Genomic DNA, 18,701 nt, shown 5'->3' with positions numbered 1-18,701 from the left:
GCTTCTTTATGGCATCGTTGTTTTTATTATAGAGAATTCCCTGCCTCTGAATTCCTGTTTCTGCAGACCCGGACACATTGATCTCACATGAGGCCCACCTGCTTCGGTTTCCAGAATATGTTGGACTTAAAGCAAGCAAAATTTAGAGCACTCTCTTAGCTGCTATTGGTTTGATGATGATATTTGCTGATATCGAATTTATATTGTATTGGTCACTGACCCTGGAGTTGTAGAATTTTTGCCTTGATTTTTAGTTCTGATGTCTCATTTTGGTTTTCTTTATCCTGTTTGTTTCCTTTTCTTTCCTACTTCTCCCCAACTCCTGGAATCCTGTTCCCAAACATTGGTTATTACTGTTAGATGACAACTGTTTGCTCAGTTCCTCATGCCAGTCATTTAATTACTGAACAAACATGGGTTGGTCCATTAAGTGGCAGAGATTGACTGAGTCTCACTAGCCTGGTTTCCTCTTTTTTTTCTGGAGGGACAGTTGTATTGCATTTTCTAGATTCCTCGACAGTCGGGTGGAGTCACATGCCTGAGTTCTGCCAATAGAATGTGAGAAGAAGTGATGGATGCACTTCCTAATATCTCCCCAGAGATCCTCCTCATTGACTCCCTCTTTCTTTGATTGCTCGTTGGTGGATTCTAAGGCCCTGAAAGAAGTAAAAACACTACATGGAAAGATCCTTGTGTCTGAATGAGTGGGTAGGGCAAATTTCCCTGCTGAACTACATCCAAATGTAGAAATGTGAAAAATGAACATTGACTGATCTAAGCCACTGGAATATTAAGGTAATTTCATTTCATACAGTAATGAATTTGTCTCAATGAATATATCTTACACTCCTCCATCCATGTAACAGTACCTACAAAATGCTAAGTTCTATGTAAATGCTGGGGTATAATAATGAATAAAATACTAACCTGGGTTTTGCTGAGGTTATAATCTATTAGTGATGAAGGTGGGTGGGAGATGATGGGTTAGTGGAAGGAGATGAAATCCAAAGAAGCATGATTAACATTTTCAAGGAATGGATGTCTTCCAGTTCTGATACTATAAAATTGGGTAAGAAAAATGTCCAGAGCTAAATGACCTTGAATTTTTATTAAATTAAAGCAGTATGTGAATTGGTAGGTAAAAAGATGTTAGCTTATGCAAAATAAAAGCATCCTTTGGATTCAAGTCAAATCAACTGGAAAAATGTACCACATTATAGAAAAAGGATCAAAAGCTTACTGACTCCTAACCAATGAATGTTTGTCCCTATTTAATTCTCCTTACATTATGAAGTAGGTTTTATCTCCATTTTCTGTTCAGAGGCTGAGGCTTAGGGACATTAAGTTATTTGTCTGAGGTCACCCAGTTGATAAGCAGAATTGGCATTCTAACCTAAGCCTGTTAGACTCTCCTGGGCATCATGCTGTTAGGTTTATGTCACTGTTATTGCTATCAGATTATTACATGACAAGAGACCAATATACTCTTCAATACCTGATGTGGGAGGCTTCGGTTTTTGGAAATGAAAGCAAATGCTGCATCCCTCCCTTCCCCTGAGATATATACACTCCATTAGGTTTTTCATTTGGCAGAAGCATCGGTTTTTTAATATTTTCTCTCTTTTTTTTAATCTCAGGGGAATATCAATCTGTACAGATTTATTATTAATTCCCTAGTAATGTGCTTAGCAGCTCAAATTTTTTTACTGTTGCTTGTAAAAGAAGGCCTGTCTGCTCTTGAAATTTCAGGGACTTCGCTCGCTCTGGGATGAAATATTACCTTGAAAACCATTATAAAGAGAAAACGAAAGTACAGGAAAAAGTAACTCCCTTTACCACCCATCCCACCTGCCTTTCTCTGGAACAAGCAACAACTACTTTAGTGGAGTCTGTTTTTCAATCTGATTCTGGGCTGTTTCTCTACAATCCTCTGCTCTCAAGAATTTCAGACTTATATTCAAAATGACATTTCCAAAGGAAAGTAAACTTCTGGCAGAAGACTCTCTCTCCTTTTTTCCAAATTTCTTTTTATCTCTAGATTCTAATTTTTTAATTAATTAAAATTGATTAATCTAATATTTAGGGCATCTTTTATATGTGAATTCAACTAAGCAAATTTCTGATAATTATTCTGGGTTATTGAGATTTTTTAAATAAAAATTCAAGAGAGTTAAGTTCCACATGTTTTTTATTTATTCAACAGATATTTATTGAAGACCCACTATGTTTCCCTGCTATGCTGGTACTGGAGATGTAGCCCCTGCACCCTGAAGCTTATTAATCTAGTGGATGTCATACACATTAAGCAAATGCACACACAGATAAGTTGATAAAACTATACAAACATCCAATCAGTTAATTAAACTGCCTGAATTTTGTGGGATGCCATGAAGTAGTGTCTCCCTCTATTTTGATTCTCCCTATTCTATGTTGAGTCTCCCTATTCCACTCCTTAATGATTTCTGGAGGTGGGGTGAAGGGTGGTATTCCATAACTTTTCAGCCACTTTAAGATAAACATTTCCCATGCAGACCAACACAGAAGGCCACTCTCTTGTCTGATTCGCAGTTTCCCTCTCCAAGCCCAGGCCTGCCCTACGGCAAGAGGGATAGTCACTGGGGAGTGACACATGGTCTGCTTTGTGTTCCTTCTCATGAAGCATGTAGGGGTACTTAGTGCCTATGGTTCTTGGCATTGGAGCTTTAGTTGTAATTCTAAGAGATAGGAAAAGTCTCTTTGAATATCTTGTTATACTACGTTTGAAATAAATACTGTTTTTTGGTTTGGTTAAAATCAAAACTGCCCAAATGCGATATACTAGAAGTGGATTGGCTTTTACAATGGGGATTTATTAATTTACAAATTCACAGTTCTAAAGCCTTGAAAATGTCCCAATTAAGGCATTAACAGGACAATACCTTCTCTAAGATAGGCTGCCATCATCTGGGACACCTGTGTCACATGGGAAGGCACATGGCCAGCATCTGCTGGACCTTCACTCCTGGGTTTCATTTCTTTCCGCTTATGGTTCCAGTGACTTCCTTTCTGAGCTTCTATGGGTCATCTCCTAGCTTCTCCAAGGCTCTTCTTTAGGAGCTTCTCCTAATTTCATCTCTTAGCTTTTATGAACTCTCTGGGCTCTTTTCTGCATGTCCTTTATTCCCTTATAAAGGACTTCAGTCACATCTCAACATAAAAAACCCAATTGCAAGGTCCCATCTAAAATAGTACTGTACCTACAAGAATAGGTTAAAAGAACGTGGCCTTTTCTGGGGATATATAACAACTTCAACCCACCACAACTGTTAAGTAAAAAAAAAAAAAGCCACTTGCATTGGGCATTGCCAAGAGATGATCCCTTTCTGAGAAAGACTTTTCTAAAAGACAAAATTTGACCTGCAGGAGTTTTCTGAGAACACTGAACATACCCTACAGGGTCAATGATAAACAACACATGATGATAAAAGTAGTTTAGGTCCAGTAGAGAGAGCTTATCAGAATGCAAAAGCATAGCATACTAATCAATGCACATCTGCTCCCCAGGCTATAAGATGCCTTTACGTAAAATGGAAACCTAATGTCAGCCAATCAGAACATTTCCTCACTTGCTTCTGCATTTACCTTATATTGAGCTCCTCCTGTAAGATGCCTTTACGTAAAATGGAAACCTAATGTCAGCCAATCAGAACATTTCCTCACTTGCTTCTGCATTTACCTTATATTGAGCTCCTCCTTTCCACCCTCTTAATGGAGCTCCTACTTTCTGAATGGGATGCTGGTTGATTAATAAATCTATCAATAAAGCTGTAAGGTCCTAAATTGCATGAAAAAGTTTTTCTTATATCAGTTTTGGTGAGGAGGACAGAATCCAAAGGTGACTGCTAATGGCTCTGAAGATGAAAAAGACAAGTGAAGGTGCCACGAACCCTCTGAGTTCTCTCTGCTCCCCTTTGTCTCCAAGGGTTAGGCTAAGTGCCTCTCAGATTCCAGTTCCACTCTCTTTGTATTCAAGCTCTCTGATCTCACTAGCTTTTAATCCAAATGTTAGTGGATCAATCTTCTTTATGAGAAGGCTCAAATTTGGAGTCCTGAGTCCCTAGCCTTTTGGTGCAGTCTGCTCTTTCATCTTTTCTACTGTTTGTTTCTTTGCCTGTGCACATGATAAGAATTTCTTTGTCCTGTGCACAAGGCAAAAAGTACTTTGTCCAGGTTAGTGAGTCAATCTTATTGACAAGGAGGCTCAAAATTTAAATCCAAGTACCTAGCCTTTGAAACTGCCATGAAAGGTGCAGTTTCATTTCAAGGCTGATTTCTTTGTCCTATGCACAAAGTAAAAGTAAAATAATGATGGGATCCTCAAGCTCTAAAAAGTTTGATTTTCCACACTCTGGCACCCCAGCCTATGTTAAAAAATTACAGGGCCGGAAGTTGTTCTTATCAAACTAATAGTAAATCATCAAAGACAACCCAGAGTTGCAATGGCCGTTATGGAAAAATATTCCAATTAGACAAACGTACTCATTTCAGAGATGTACTCAAGAAAAAGGGCTGCCAAATTAAACAGGCGGAATTGAGTGCTTGTTTTAATTGGTACTCAGAGTCTACTAAGAAATTATAAGACTGTAAAATAGCTTATATAAACTGACATGTTTTGTATTTCTATGTTTTCTGTTTCTGTGTTTTTATGTCCAACTCATGGATGAAAAATTTTTAAAAATTTTGTGTCTGCCTACATGTTTGATGTATGATGTTTTCCTACCTCTGGAAGGTATTGCCAAGTTAACTTATAAAACTCCTTAAAAGAGCTCTACTCAAATTGGTTTAAAGGTAAATAAATGCTTACATAAAAATTAATACTCTTGGGTAGCCACAGTGGCTCAGCAGGTAAGGGTGCTTTCCTGCTATGCCTGAGGACCCGGGTTCGATTCCTGGTTCCTGCCCATGTAAAAAAAAAAAAATTAATATTCTTAAAATCTGAGAAATTAAGGAAAACAAACTTCTAATATTTCCAAAGAAAAAAGAGCATTTGCAGAACTAAAACCGAATGTTTTTTTTTTTAAGAATTACAAGTTCACATAATTCAGATAAACCTTTGTTAAGAGGGACTAATTTTAATGTTAAGTGAATTAAAAACAGTTATGCCTTCTGGGATATCAACATTAAATACAACACAGGCATATGATTTTATTCTACTTGATTATGTTCTTCCAAAATTTTGCAAAGGTTTACTGATAAAATAAGCTGGCATTCTATCAAGATGATGAAAATTGTAAATTTGTGTTTAATCTAATTGTGCTATTATTCTGACAAACTGTATTTTAAAAATAATTTTGGTTTATAGGAGGCTGCTTGAAGTTTCCAAGATCTTTTTGGTAACTTAAATATGTAAGATATGCAGGATGTGCTTCTGCGAGGAAAAAGAGAGCAGTTTTGTCCTGGAATAAAGTGACTAGTTGTTGCAGAAGGAGAAACAGGATGTCTAGAACAAAACCTGAATGGATATAGAAATTATAGAAGGTTTGCGGAAAAGTAATTTTATTTGTCATGGTCAAGGTTGGCTAAAATTTGATAGTATTATAAGATTTTTAAGAATTTCTTACCAGACCAAAATTTCATGCAAAATTAGATTTTGGTTTTCTCTCTGTTAGAATGACAAAGTTTTCTTGGATTATTGGTCTGTTCTTAGTGAGAGATTATAAAAGGTTTTGCTTAACCATCTGAATAATCTGCCTAGAAGGCAAAGATTTTGTGTCTTAGAATAATTTCCTTATTGATATTTACGTTGATGTTATCGTCTTTTATTGTTTTAGAGAACAATTCTCACTTTTAAAAGATCCAATTTTTTTTTACATTCTTTTAATTGTTATTTACTTTAAAAATCTTTGTCACTTTAGGTAAATAAGGACCCATTTTCCCATTGAACAAAATGTGCAAATATGACAAATTTTGAATTTTGCTTTTTTCAAAATCAAACCTAAATGGCATCTTATTGATCTTAAACTATCTTTGGGATTTTCCAGAAAGTGCCTGGAAAATCACAAAGGATTTGTTCTTTCATTTTATAAAAATAAAGGTACTAGAAATAGTTTATTTGCTATATTATGAGTTGCTGGGATAAAATGCTATTAATATAAGGTTTTCAGGAAAAATTCCTAGAGATTTGTCAATAATATGCTAGCATTGATCTGCCTGATATTAGACAACAGTGTAGTGTTATTGGGCATAATTTTAGTTATTCTTAAAATATGTTACATGTGGCAGAAACAACCAAATTCCCTTCTTAATTGCATTATTTTTGTAATGAACTTTCACTTTTGTGAGACACTAATAAGTTAACCATGGTTATCCTAAGTCTTTTGTCATCTACTGACAATTTTCATTCTGAAACTTTCCTGAAAATACTTGTGATCAGTTACAGGCCAAAGGACTTCACCTTCAAAAGAAAGGACTGTTTCAGAGACCCATAGGGAAAAGATTATACCAGATACTCTGGGGCACAGTCTTCTAATGACATTGCTTAAGCAACTATGAAACTACACCACTGGATAGAGTCAAGATTCCAGAATTCTGATGAAGAAGCTTGTGGGGTCATGAGATTGCTAACACAAAATTGAGTGAACTAAGGATTCATTACTTAAGATTGAATACATTGATAAAGAATGATTGTAGTCTTGTTTGGATTATTGCTGATGTTTTAATGTTTGGTTTTCTAAATACAAAAAATCCCTTACGAATGTCTAAGGGCATGTCTATAACTCATAGAACATTCATCTTTTTCTCCCTTCCTTGGAGCTCTGGAATTTGGAAACTCTTACTGAATGTTCTTACTTTTTATGATGCAATAATGATTTGCACGGTTCAATAATAATTTGTCCTCCTTGTTAACAGGGCATAATTGGAGATACTGATTATAAAACTAAGGCTTTTATTTTTGTCATATTTGAGAATGATGCTCATCTAATATGATTTGCTCAGACAGTTTCAAGGAACTAAGGTTGACTTTATTGAGCCAATGCTTGCAAAACCCTCTTGGAAAAACAGGTTTGGTTCATGGGTCCAGGGTTTCTAGGTTCACAAGTCAGTAAAGAAAGTTATGTTCTGGCAAGCATAGGGACAGTATGATACATTGAGGAACTTAAGAAAGAGGAATTCACCCAAATATATAATTATCACAGATGATATCTGGTGTCAAGTTCTTGGCTTGGCTTTCTAGCCTCGAGACGCTTGTAAAAGCTCAGTTGGAATTTCCTTATGAAACTACCAGTCAAGCTAACTTAAAAGTAAATTGCATTTACTTTTGGTAAATTGCAATTTACTATATGGTAAATTGCATTTCTTGCTGTATCTATGTAAATAATCAGGACAAATCTAATGAGACAAACTTTATTTCATGATTAGGAAGAATCTTTTTGAGATTATCTTTGATAAAAAGAAGGGTGACTATAGAGAATTTTTATGTTTCAGTGGAAAACTAAAGCATAATCCTGTGGGTTCTTGGATTCTGGTCTTGTTCAGACATCCCCTATATAAATTGTAGATACTGCATGGATTTGGTACCTATGTGTTAATTGGACTGGACCCTGTGATCCTGTATATATTGTCTACCTTCAAGGCCAATCAGAAAGTTAACTTAGTATCTTCTGGACACCAGGTCTCAAACTGACAACAGAGGGTTAATAGTCCCAATCCCTTGATTTACAATAATACATGGTTACACTTTCTTGTGTACACCATCCTACCTTCCCTAACAAAATACAACCTGGAGTGAGCAGTTATAATTATATTGAAGGACTTAAAGCAGAGCTTTAACACCATCCTAAATGCTCTTAAGGCCCTCCAGGTTGAAGTTGACAGCTTAGCACACTGTTCTTGCAAAACAGACAGGCTCTAGGTACCCTGACTGTCCATGAACAATGTTGAATTTATGCTAATAACTCTGGCACAGAGATAAATATCCTGAATATCTCAGAGGCCCAAGTTAAGCTGTTTCATGATATCATTCAGGCTCAGATATTCAGTGTACAGACCTATTTCCTGACCTAGATTGCTGGTCTAGTGGGATATAGGGACAAACTAATACACTTTGGATTTATGCTTTTAACTGTGTTTATCAGTCTATATGCTTTTATTTCTTGATGTACAAATTGTGTTTCATGATTCTGTTCAAATTTCTTGTCATCCTCAAGACAGATGGTTGTTTTTAAAGCAGGTAATCAAAAGGAAAATGAGATGGTAATGTGATTTCTAGTGCACCAAGATTAAAAATAAGAATTAAAATATCAGACACCTTAAATTGGAGAGAGGGCCAAACCCATAACTTAATCAAATGGATAAGTAATCCCACTCCCAGGGTCTTAAATGTAATTGCAGAGCCACCCAATGAACATCACTGCACACAAGAAAGGAAACAAACATGAAAAATAAGAAGGAAAAATGGAACAAAATGACTGACCAAGCCTACTCGACTTTCTGACAAGAAATCGATGGTGGCAACAGAAGTGTTCTGGTCATTTCCAGTGGGATTATTAGAAAATGACCAAAAGGAAGTATTGTTAAGTAAAATAAAATGGTCATCTGCATTGGACATTGATAGGAGGAAGACCCCTTCCTCAGAAGGAGTTTTCCAAATTTATGGGTTTTTCAAAAAAACAGATCACATCCTACAGGGTTGCTGATAAGCAACACATGATGATAGAACTAGTTTTAGTCTAATAGAGAGAACTTATCAGAATGCACAAGCATACCATACCAATCAATGTATGTCTGCTCTCCACTCTGTATGAACTTCCTATGTAAAACTGAAACAATGTCAGCCAATCAGAACATTTCCTCACTTGCTTCCATGCTTGCCCTATGTGAGCATCCCTTTTCTGCTGTCAGTGGAGCTCCCTTCTGCTTTTTGAAGGGGATGCTGGCTGACTCATGAATTGCTCAATAAAGCCATAAGATCCTACATTTCACAAAAAGTTTTTTCTTTTATCAGTACTATGGAAAAAAATTCATGATGCTATGAAGGTTTATAACAAGATAACTTTATCTAGATTGGGGCAGATTAGAAAGGTAGATTAGGAAGGATGTCCCCAAGGAGTTAACTTTTAAGCAGACACTTGAAGGCTGAGTAGGAGTTGAACTGCTCCAGGTAGTGATGTCTGTTCCAGGCAGAGGAAACAGCATGGCAGAGCCAGGAATTAAATTTAGTAAGCTTGTGGGATAAAAGATCAACTCACAAAAGTCAATTACATTTTTTATGCACTAACAATGAACATTCTGAAAATGACATTAAGAAAGCAATTACACTTACAGTAGCACCAAAAAGAATAAAATAATTAGGTATAAATTTAACAAAATAAGCATATGTCTTGCACACTGAACACTACAAAATACTGTAGAAAGAAATTAAAGATTAAAATAAATGGAAAGATATTTTATGTTCTTAGATTAGAAGACAATATCATTAAAATGACAGTACTTTCCAAATCAATCTTTAGATTCATCACAAGCCTGATATAAATCCCAGATGTTTTTTTTTATTTTGCAGAAATTGAAAAGATGATCCTAAAATATGGACATGCAAGGGATCCAGAACAGCCAAGCAATCTTGACAAGAACAAAGTTGAATGATTTACACTTCCTGGTTTCAAAACTTAGAAGGCTACAGTAATCAAGACAGAGTGATACTGTCGTAAGAATAGACATATGGATGAACAGAATGGAATTGAGAGTCCAGACATGGACATACGTATGTGGTCAATTGATTTTCGAGAAATATGTCCAGACAAATTAATGGGGGAAAAATAGTCTTTTCAACAAATGTTGCTAGGACAATCGAATGGTAACATGTGAAAAGAATGAGCTTGAATGCCCACCTCGTGCCATTACACAAAATCTAACTCAAATAGATCATGGAGCTAAATGTAAGAGCTAAAACTAGAAAACTCTTATGAACGAAACTTTGTGTTCTTGGGTTAAGCAAAAGCACAAGTGACAAAATGAAAAAATAGGTAAAATGGAAATCACTAAAATGAACAACTTTTGTGCTTCAAAGGACACCATCAATAAAGTGAGAAAAGCAATCCCTAGAATGGGATGAAATATTTGTAAATCAAAAATCTGATAAGGGACTTGCATCTAGAATATATAAAGAACTCTTACAACCCAATAGTTAAAGGTCAAATAATCCAATTAAAAAATGGGCACGGGGTCTGAATAGACAGTTCTCTAAAGGAGATACATAAATGGCTAATAATAAGCACCCTTTTTAATGATGTTAAAAAGTTGCTTAACATCATTAACCATCAATGAAATGCAACTCAAAACCACAATGAAGTACCACTTTACGCTCACTAAGATAGTTAACATAAAAAGATAGACAATAATAAGTTTTGGCATGGATGTGGAACAATTGGTGCATGTAGACATTGCTGGTGAAAATGTAGTTGGATCAACTGATGATGGGTAATTAGAATGTGGTCCATCCATACAATGGAATATTGTTTGACAATAAAAATAAATGAAATACAGCTGTATGTTACAACCTTGAAAACATGCTAAGTGAAAGAAGTTGGTCACAAAAGACCTCATATTGTATAATTCTACCTATATGAAATGTCCAGAATCGGCAATCTAGAAACCAAAAGTAGAATGATGATTTCCAGGGGCTGAGGGGAGTGGGGAATAGGGAGTGACTTCTAACGGGTATGGAGTTTCATGTTTGGGGAATGAAAATGTTTTACAATGAAATTGTAGTGATGTCTGCCCAACTTAATGAATATATTAAAATAATTTAATTATATACTTTAAATGGGTGAAATGTATGGTATGTGACTTGTAGTTCAGTAAAGCTGTTTTTAAATAAAAGCATAGAGAGAACATCAGTGTGCCCAAGCCAGAAGAAGCAGAAGTTCACTCTGGAGGGGCTGACCCTTCACATCGATAGAAGCTGAATAAAAGCACTTTATGCCTTCTTCCTTTTCTACACTGGTGTTTTGGGCAGGTTGGAGTGGGAGAAAAATTGTAACTACCTTAAGGTCTTTGAAGAGGAATAATGGACTTTCAAAAGTCTTTGAAATGATTTAATCTCACCTCATCAGTTGTTCATTAAACAAAGCCTTATTATAATGTAGAGATTGAAAGCATGGGTCTTTGAATGAAACAGACCCATGTCCCAGTTCTATTCCTGGAACTTACTGTTTTTGTGACCTGATGAAAATTACCTGACTTTTCTAATAATAATATCAAACAGCCCCTGAGTATTTAAAATGGGCCCGGAATTCTTCTGTTTCACTATTTTATCTTTAATGACAGAACTCGGAGGCAGTCACCGTGAAAAAGTTGGAGTACAGATGAATAACTTGCCCAAGATGACAAGTAAGTGGTGGAGCTGTAATTCAAAGTGAGGCAGCGCAAGTCAAGCCCACTACCACCAAAATAAGGCAAATTGTGATATTTATTGCATAAAACTGTGAGAATTAACTAGAAAACAATATACATAAATGCATTGCAAACAGAAAACTCTGGGAAAATTTTAGCTAAAGCTATTTAAAATTTAAAATTTATTTTTCATATTGGTTGCTTTTAAAAATGGAGCTATACTTAGCTCATCACTGAGGCTAAATAATTGCTCAGATGCTTTAACTTCCCCTATAATGATTTCATCATAGTTTACTGTTCTCATTGAACTTTGCTATTTAAAAAAACATCTACGGTTCTTATAGTTATTAACAAACCATCTATGGTGGTTATAATGTTTTTTCTTGAAGTTAGTTATAACTTTTAATAAGTCGAGTATTAAGCACATGAGAGCCTCAATACTAGAGGATGGCCTATCTTCAGAGCCCTTTTCATTTTGTTCTTTGCTTATCTGTGACGGGAGATTCTCAGTCTTCATTCTACTTTGTACTTCTCATCACTCAGGAGCCTCCTTCATTTTCCCTTCCGCTTGGGGTTATTTAGGCTTTTCCTTTCCCTTCCTACCCTATTCTTAAGGTGCCCCTCTGATGGTATCCAGCATCTTTCCATGGCACTTGGACTGAAGGTTTATTTGAATCTCTATTTCATAAAGAAATAACCCTCTGGCTGAATGAAAGAGAAGGGAGGAAGGAAATGTAAGAAAACAATAAGATGAATATTTCGCAATATGACTATTGTGATAAATAAATAATAATAAATAATAAATATGAACTAATGATTGCTGATTTACAAACACAGATCAACTCTGAAAGAATAAAGATAATGATTGAAGAAAGACTTAAAGGAACAAAACATCAATATCTTTAACAATAGAAAGCAGTTAATGTTTTGAATGTGTCAGGCACTGGAGTAATCACTATATTGACTTATGAAGTCTATTTCAACCATATGAGAATGATAATGTATTTCTGTTAATTTTACAGATGAATGAAGTGAAGCACAGAGATGTTGAGTAAATTTCCTAAGGTCACACACAGCTATTGAGTGACAGAACCAGGATTCAAACTAAAGTAGTTTGTTTCTGGAGTTTAATGTGGTGTTTAAAGTGATTGCTACATATTCTGCTGCCATCAGAAGGAGATAGGTAAAAAATGGTCATGTCAGTTTGACTGCGTATCTTTAGAGATAAACTTTCTCATTACATTCGCAGAGGCAGAATTTAGTCTATTTCCTAAGTGGTCTATTGCATTTTCTCATGTAAGAAATAATAAGACAATGAAACTTCTGTTTTGCCTATGGAGTTTGCTGTGTTAAACTATGCTTACCCTATTTCTAGCACTCTTCCTATTTTCAATTGCTTTCTTTTCCTAGGGGACTTGACTGCCTGTATAAATGACTTATGCCTGCTGGTTGCAAAGATCTTTATCAATAGAGCAAGGAAGCTACAGAGAGCTACAAAATCTTAGCTGCCTTGTTTGGTCTGTTAATTATTAATTTATTTTCTAGGGATAACTTTTTCAAACTTTTTAACATAGTTTACACTTACATCATAAGTAGGAATACTTTTTAATAAACAATAGATTTGTATTTCTATAGGCATATTTGGTATGGAACAACTCTTAAGAAGCTATTCATTTTTGAAATTATATGGTTGTGATTATTTGATCAACTACGATCATTAAAGTTTTCCGAAGTAAGTATAAATTCATGAGTTTTGTTAAAGGCTAGGTGATTGTCCATGTTCTCTCAGGTATTTAAATAGAAATTACAAATCAGTTTTTCAAGTAGTTAATTTGCCCAGGATTCTTATCAGTTATCAATAAATCAGATATCAAATAACAATAGCTTATTAAAACATACTTCGAAATTAACTAAAGGCAAAAGAATCCTACCGTATTACTTGCAAAGTAAACTATTGACAGAGACTGTGGGCTCTAGATTTTTTTTAAGCATGCGGTTCTGCTTATGTGCCACATAAGCATTTTTCCACATAGGTTATAAATTGCATCTATTGCAATTTATGTGTAGCTATAGGTTAATATTTACAGAGAGTCTGTCTCTTGGAGTTTGAATTCTTTGATTTATGGTATTGATGACACAATCATCCTTCAAGAACAGTAGGAATCTTAAGTTTGTTGTTGATATATCTCAGAACATTCTTGGATTCCCAGTATTTCAAAAATACGAATAGCTTATATCTTATTTATTTGGTTTTAAGTTGCTATTGATTATAAGATGAACCATCAGTTTAAAAAAGCTTTAGGAAAACAGCAAAAAACAATTTCAGTATATTAAATGTAAGCAATGAATGTATTTTTTTTTTTTTTTTTTTTTTTGTCATGGGCAGGCTCCGAGAATCGAACCCCGGTTTCTGGCATGGCAGGTGAGAACTCTGCCACTGAGCCACCATTGCATCATCCCTGATTATATCATTTTATCTAGACTTCAGAAACATTATAGAGTGAAGAAATTTGTATCTTATGATTGAAGTGGTGTGACAATTATTACCAAAAAGGTATAAAGAATAACTGAAATGGTTAAATAATCCCTTCAACCCCATTTCTCATTTTTAATAATAATATTAATGATATAGATTGCATCTATTGAAAGCTTTCTGTTTGCCAGGAGCCATCAACACCTACATACATTTAATCCTCATATCAATTCTTTCAGATGGATACCAATATTTTCCTTGGTTTATAGACTAGGATGTTGTTAACAGGATTAGAAAGATAGAACATCAGCACCAGTACTTACCTTTAAAGTACATAGATAATGGCAACACTTATTTCCTCATGTTATCCTTGTTCACACTTACAGTTCTGCTTACATAACATAGAAAGAGAAAAGATAGGAGTTATTAATAACCATTTGTGGGTACCTATCTTAGGAAGAGAGGGCCAAAAAAATCCCCAAATTTTGTAGCAATCCTTTAGCTGTTTTCCGTTTAGACTTCCCACAGAGATATCTTTATCTAGAGGGATGAATTTGTGACTTAATCACATAAATAAGATCAAGGAGTAAATGTGAAGCTCACCTTTTGGGGAATTACAGAGTCTTGGTATTGACCATTAGACTCTCAGTGCAACTACTGCACTGTGGGGGAGAAAGTATACGGGATTTCCCAAAGATGGAGACGTGTGTTCTTTAGTTGTGTCTTAGACTGATTTCCTCCAAAGGCAGACAGACACAAAGGAAAGGATCCAGGTGCAAGTATATTTTTGCGGCAGAAGATCTGGAAAGCCTAGTGAGGAGGTGGGGTGGGGTAGGTGAGACAGTGAAGAGAGGAAAGCCGATTGATGCATTCATGAGCAGGTGTTATTTTTGGGTTTTAGTCCTACAGGGGACCTTCTAAGAGACTATTTAAAACACATCAGAATTGCTTCACTGAGGAGAGAGGAAGCTAGCCTATTTATCCATGATATTTTTTTCTTCATTAGTTGAGAATTGCTCCCTGAACATGTTAGTTCTCCAGCATTTCCTGGTCAATCAAGCTCAGAGGAAACCAGTGGAAGCCTCAGGCAGAAAGCAAAGAGACTGATGTAGGAAGCTTAGTCCTTGGTGTGGTCGAACTACCCACCACAACTGCTGGTGACTCCTGGAGTGGGTTGAGAGGATACAGGTAAGGCACAGACAATGTCTGTTACCATTTCCTTGAAATGGGAAGCTGCAGTTCAGTGAACCAGAGTCACTTGGTTTTAAGAGATGCCTCTTATTCAAGAGGCTATGCCACTTGCTCAAGGCAGTAAGCTAACCTGGCAAATCAGCCATGGAGCCAGGAGATAATCCAGGCAATCTAACTCCAGAGGATGCTCTTGTGGGACCTCCACTCTACTCTTTGAGCTTGATAAATCACCTTTGCTTTGCTTCAAGCTTACCCTGAAATAGTGTTAGCTTCACCTTTTTGGATTTTAAAATAAAGCTCAGGGTTGGTGCATTCATGTCATAATCATCAATCAAATTTGAGACTTTACTTAGGTTAAGTACGATTTATCATTCTTGAAATTCTTTGACAAACATTCCCATTTTTCTCCACATTCTCTTACTAGCTTTAGCATTTGGTTTTCTCTTCAGGTTCAGATTTCATCTAAGCAACACTCTGCTTTTCCAATTCCTAACAAGCTTTTTTTTTTTTAAACTCATTTTTTGAGAGTTATTGCAAATGGGATAAGAGAACAAGAAAATGGGGACTGTGAGTGTGAACAGTTGGGTGGCCAGGTAAGTTCACTAGTTATGTGATCTATTCTACCCTATGGGGGTTGGTGCTGGTGATTCAAAGTCAATCTCAGCAAAATTAAAAATTAAAGGATTGCTCAAAAATATATGAAATCACACATATAGAAAGTTCAAGTGTAATTTTTTTCTTTTTGCATGGGCAGGCTTCGAGAATCGAACGTGGGTCTCCAGCTCACCAGGTGAGAGTTCTTGCCACTGAGCCACCGTTCCACCGCCTTCAAGTGTAAATGCTTAGCTGCAATATTTTTGGCTGTGTTTGTTTAATGTTGGCCACTGCTGTAGGCTTATGATGGAATTTGTTGATTTTTAAACACTAGGTATTTTAAACATTCTATTTTATGACGTATAGTTTATGTTTGACTTTATCCAAGAAATCAAAATACAATGCCTAAAATAATTTTTGTCCTGTCTTATATGATAAAAATTATTACTTTCATTTTAAGCTTTAAAGAATGAACTTATAAGGCTGTTTTATCTTTATTGCCTTGATAATTTGCTTCTGGAATTTGAATATTACTTTGCTAAATATCTTATCAGCACATGTCAACATGCTTTATGTATATAGCAAAAGGTGACAAAATAGAAATGTACTTTTGTTAGCACCTCCCCTCCGAGTCATCCACACTCAAAACTTTTCTACCTAGATCACAGCACTCCTTGTTTAATCAAACTTTATTCTATGTCCCTACTAAAAGTTCAAAGAATTTAAAGGTAAAATCTTAGCTTGATTTTTATTTATGAACCAGTTGCCTATGAAATATGCATAGGCTTTCAAAATTAGTAGTAAGGAGTAGAATATATACATATTAAAGAACACATGGATAATTTTCTTTCTTTTCTTGCAGTTAACACAGACTAGGAGGTGGGCAGCTCTTACAGTTGCCATTATCATTCCACATATCTCTTTTATTGCCCATCAAACATGTATAGGTTTAATGATCCGGAGAGGGACCAGTGAAATTCCTCACAGCACTGCATGTTTATTTATAGGCCTCCTGTTTAACGTGATGTGTTAGGGTCAGGATTATGCCAGTTGTACTGTAGGAGGCAATGAAGGTTTCTTTATCCGTGATAAAAAGGAAATTAGCCACTGATCAGCAACACACAGACACCTGAACATCTGGGCAAATACATGGGGGAAAGATGAAAACAAAGGCTACAGAAAGGTTAGGAGATGGGGAGATGTGTGATGAACTTGCTGTGTTGTAGGACATAAGTAGCAGGAACAACAGCAGGGGCTATGAAAGAGGAATTAACAAGCAAAAAAATTTAAAAATAGGTAGGAATGGAGGCCTGTACACTGGTTCTTAGTTTCCTTTGGCAAGGAGAATACTCATTTCAATTTTTTCAAGTCCATTCATGAAGAACTTCCCAGTCAACTATTTCTATGAGTCTACAGAGTTCTTTAGGGGATATAAGAATAACTAGGATTTAATCCCTGCCTTAAAATAGACACGCTCATGGGTAGTTCGGTGGTTAGAATTCTGGTCTTTCATGCCAGAGACCCGGGTTCGATTCCGAGGCCATGCACCGCCTCCCATCCTCCCCCCCAAAAATAGACACCCACACAAAAATCTTAGGAAAGAGTTTATTGTGGGTTGTGGAGAGGTGGTCAGCCATTTGAGTCATGCATTTGACACATATTTATTGAGGAGTCGATCCCACATGTAGAACATCTGACTAAGCATGTTGGAAGAATATGAAAGAAACAAGGCACCAAACTGCCTTCCATTCAATGTAATGAGCCCGAGTTGCACAATGATTTTCAAACCTTGAGTATCTCTGGGATCTAAGATCTTTACAAAAGCTTTTTCAGGTTTGATTTGCTAATACTCTCAGTTAAATGTAATTTTTCCATTTGGAGATCAGAACCGCTGTCAGCACAGTGAGATTTTAAATAATGGGCTAAAATGTTATAAAGGCTATATGATGACATTTGGGGATATTTATCTATACTTTATTTCTGCAAAACCTATTGTTATATCTGTGACGGTGGGAACTATGCCCCACCTAAGACAGACAAAGTGACATTTGCTATCAGTTTTTTTTGATCAATAACAAATTCCTAAAGAAAACTCTTCTAAGTTCTTATTTAATTTTTGATGTACCAACAGCCTTTTTTGGCTATGCCAAGGCTTTATCGGGTTGTAATGAAGACTGTCTGAAGGAACGCCTCATTCCATGCTGGGACCATTACCTGATAGCTAAACTAAGAATGTACTTCAAGTACCCCAAACAGGGGCACTTAGAGAGAGATGGAGAGGTGGTGGTGGTGGTGAATTTAAAGAATTTGATATGTGATATTTCAAAAGAAGGGCATCTTTCCAGAAGGACAGGTATGGACTAGTGTCTTGATGTTATCTGTGACCCATCAGTCCTACAAGACATGGTCCCAGCCTCATCACTGTAGATTTATTTTTCTAACCTTTAGTCAACCTAAGCTCCATGATTACATATGCTTCTGTTTTACTTCCTTCAGTTTATTTAAATTATTGTATTAATTATCATTATTTTAAGACCTCCATCAGTTTTGGGTTCCAATTGTTATTGTACAAATTTGAACAATTCGTTGTCTTGTCTCAGTTTCCAGTTTGTTAAGCAGGGAGCAGCCTAAGCATTAACATTTAGAATACACTTGCTGACACAATGGCCCAGCAGTTTGCAATACAAATGCAATCAAATCTATTAAGGCCTTTATACATCAAGTTTATTTTTCTTTTATGGAAAGCAGTTCAGGAGAAAGTGTACATAGGAACAAAGGGCTTGCTGTCCAGTGTGTACAGATGAGGGCGTTTTCCCCTTCCAATTGCCTCACAAATCACAGAGAACATTTTCTGTTTAGCAATGAACTCTCTAACTGAAACTTAGGCTGAATGTAATTTTCTTTGGGGGGAGATAAGGATGGGTAGGATAATTAGGTGTTTGGGGAGAAAGATGCATAAAACGAAAGAATTTTTTAAGCACAATTTCTGGCTGGAATTTCATGGGACCTTCTGCTCTAGTAATTGCTATTAAGGACCGCTGTTTTGTTTCAGATAATTATGGTATCAAACTTT

General features: G+C 35.9%; 2 long non-coding RNA genes across 2 annotated transcripts in view; both read left to right on the top strand.

Annotated features, from left to right (window-relative positions):
* The window catches only part of LOC143663670 (uncharacterized), a 33,234-nt gene extending 30,862 nt beyond the window's left edge, over nt 1-2,372 (top strand). The window contains exons 2-3 of the long non-coding RNA XR_013166111.1: nt 1,750-1,882; nt 2,204-2,372. This is a non-coding gene — a long non-coding RNA (uncharacterized LOC143663670). The remainder of the gene's footprint in view (nt 1-1,749; nt 1,883-2,203) is intronic.
* A 4,521-nt stretch (nt 2,373-6,893) lies between these two features.
* Nucleotides 6,894-15,616, top strand: LOC143663669 (uncharacterized). Its single transcript, XR_013166110.1, has 7 exons — nt 6,894-7,041; nt 9,539-9,739; nt 11,305-11,367; nt 12,393-12,553; nt 13,757-13,792; nt 14,850-15,031; nt 15,484-15,616. It is a non-coding gene; the product is annotated as an uncharacterized LOC143663669 (long non-coding RNA).
* The last annotated feature ends 3,085 nt before the right edge of the window (nt 15,617-18,701 follow it).

The sequence above is a fragment of the Tamandua tetradactyla genome, chromosome 19 (genome assembly GCF_023851605.1).
Source record: "Tamandua tetradactyla isolate mTamTet1 chromosome 19, mTamTet1.pri, whole genome shotgun sequence".
Taxonomy (NCBI): Eukaryota; Metazoa; Chordata; class Mammalia; order Pilosa; family Myrmecophagidae; genus Tamandua; species Tamandua tetradactyla.
This window is presented reverse-complemented; position numbering and strand designations above follow the sequence as displayed.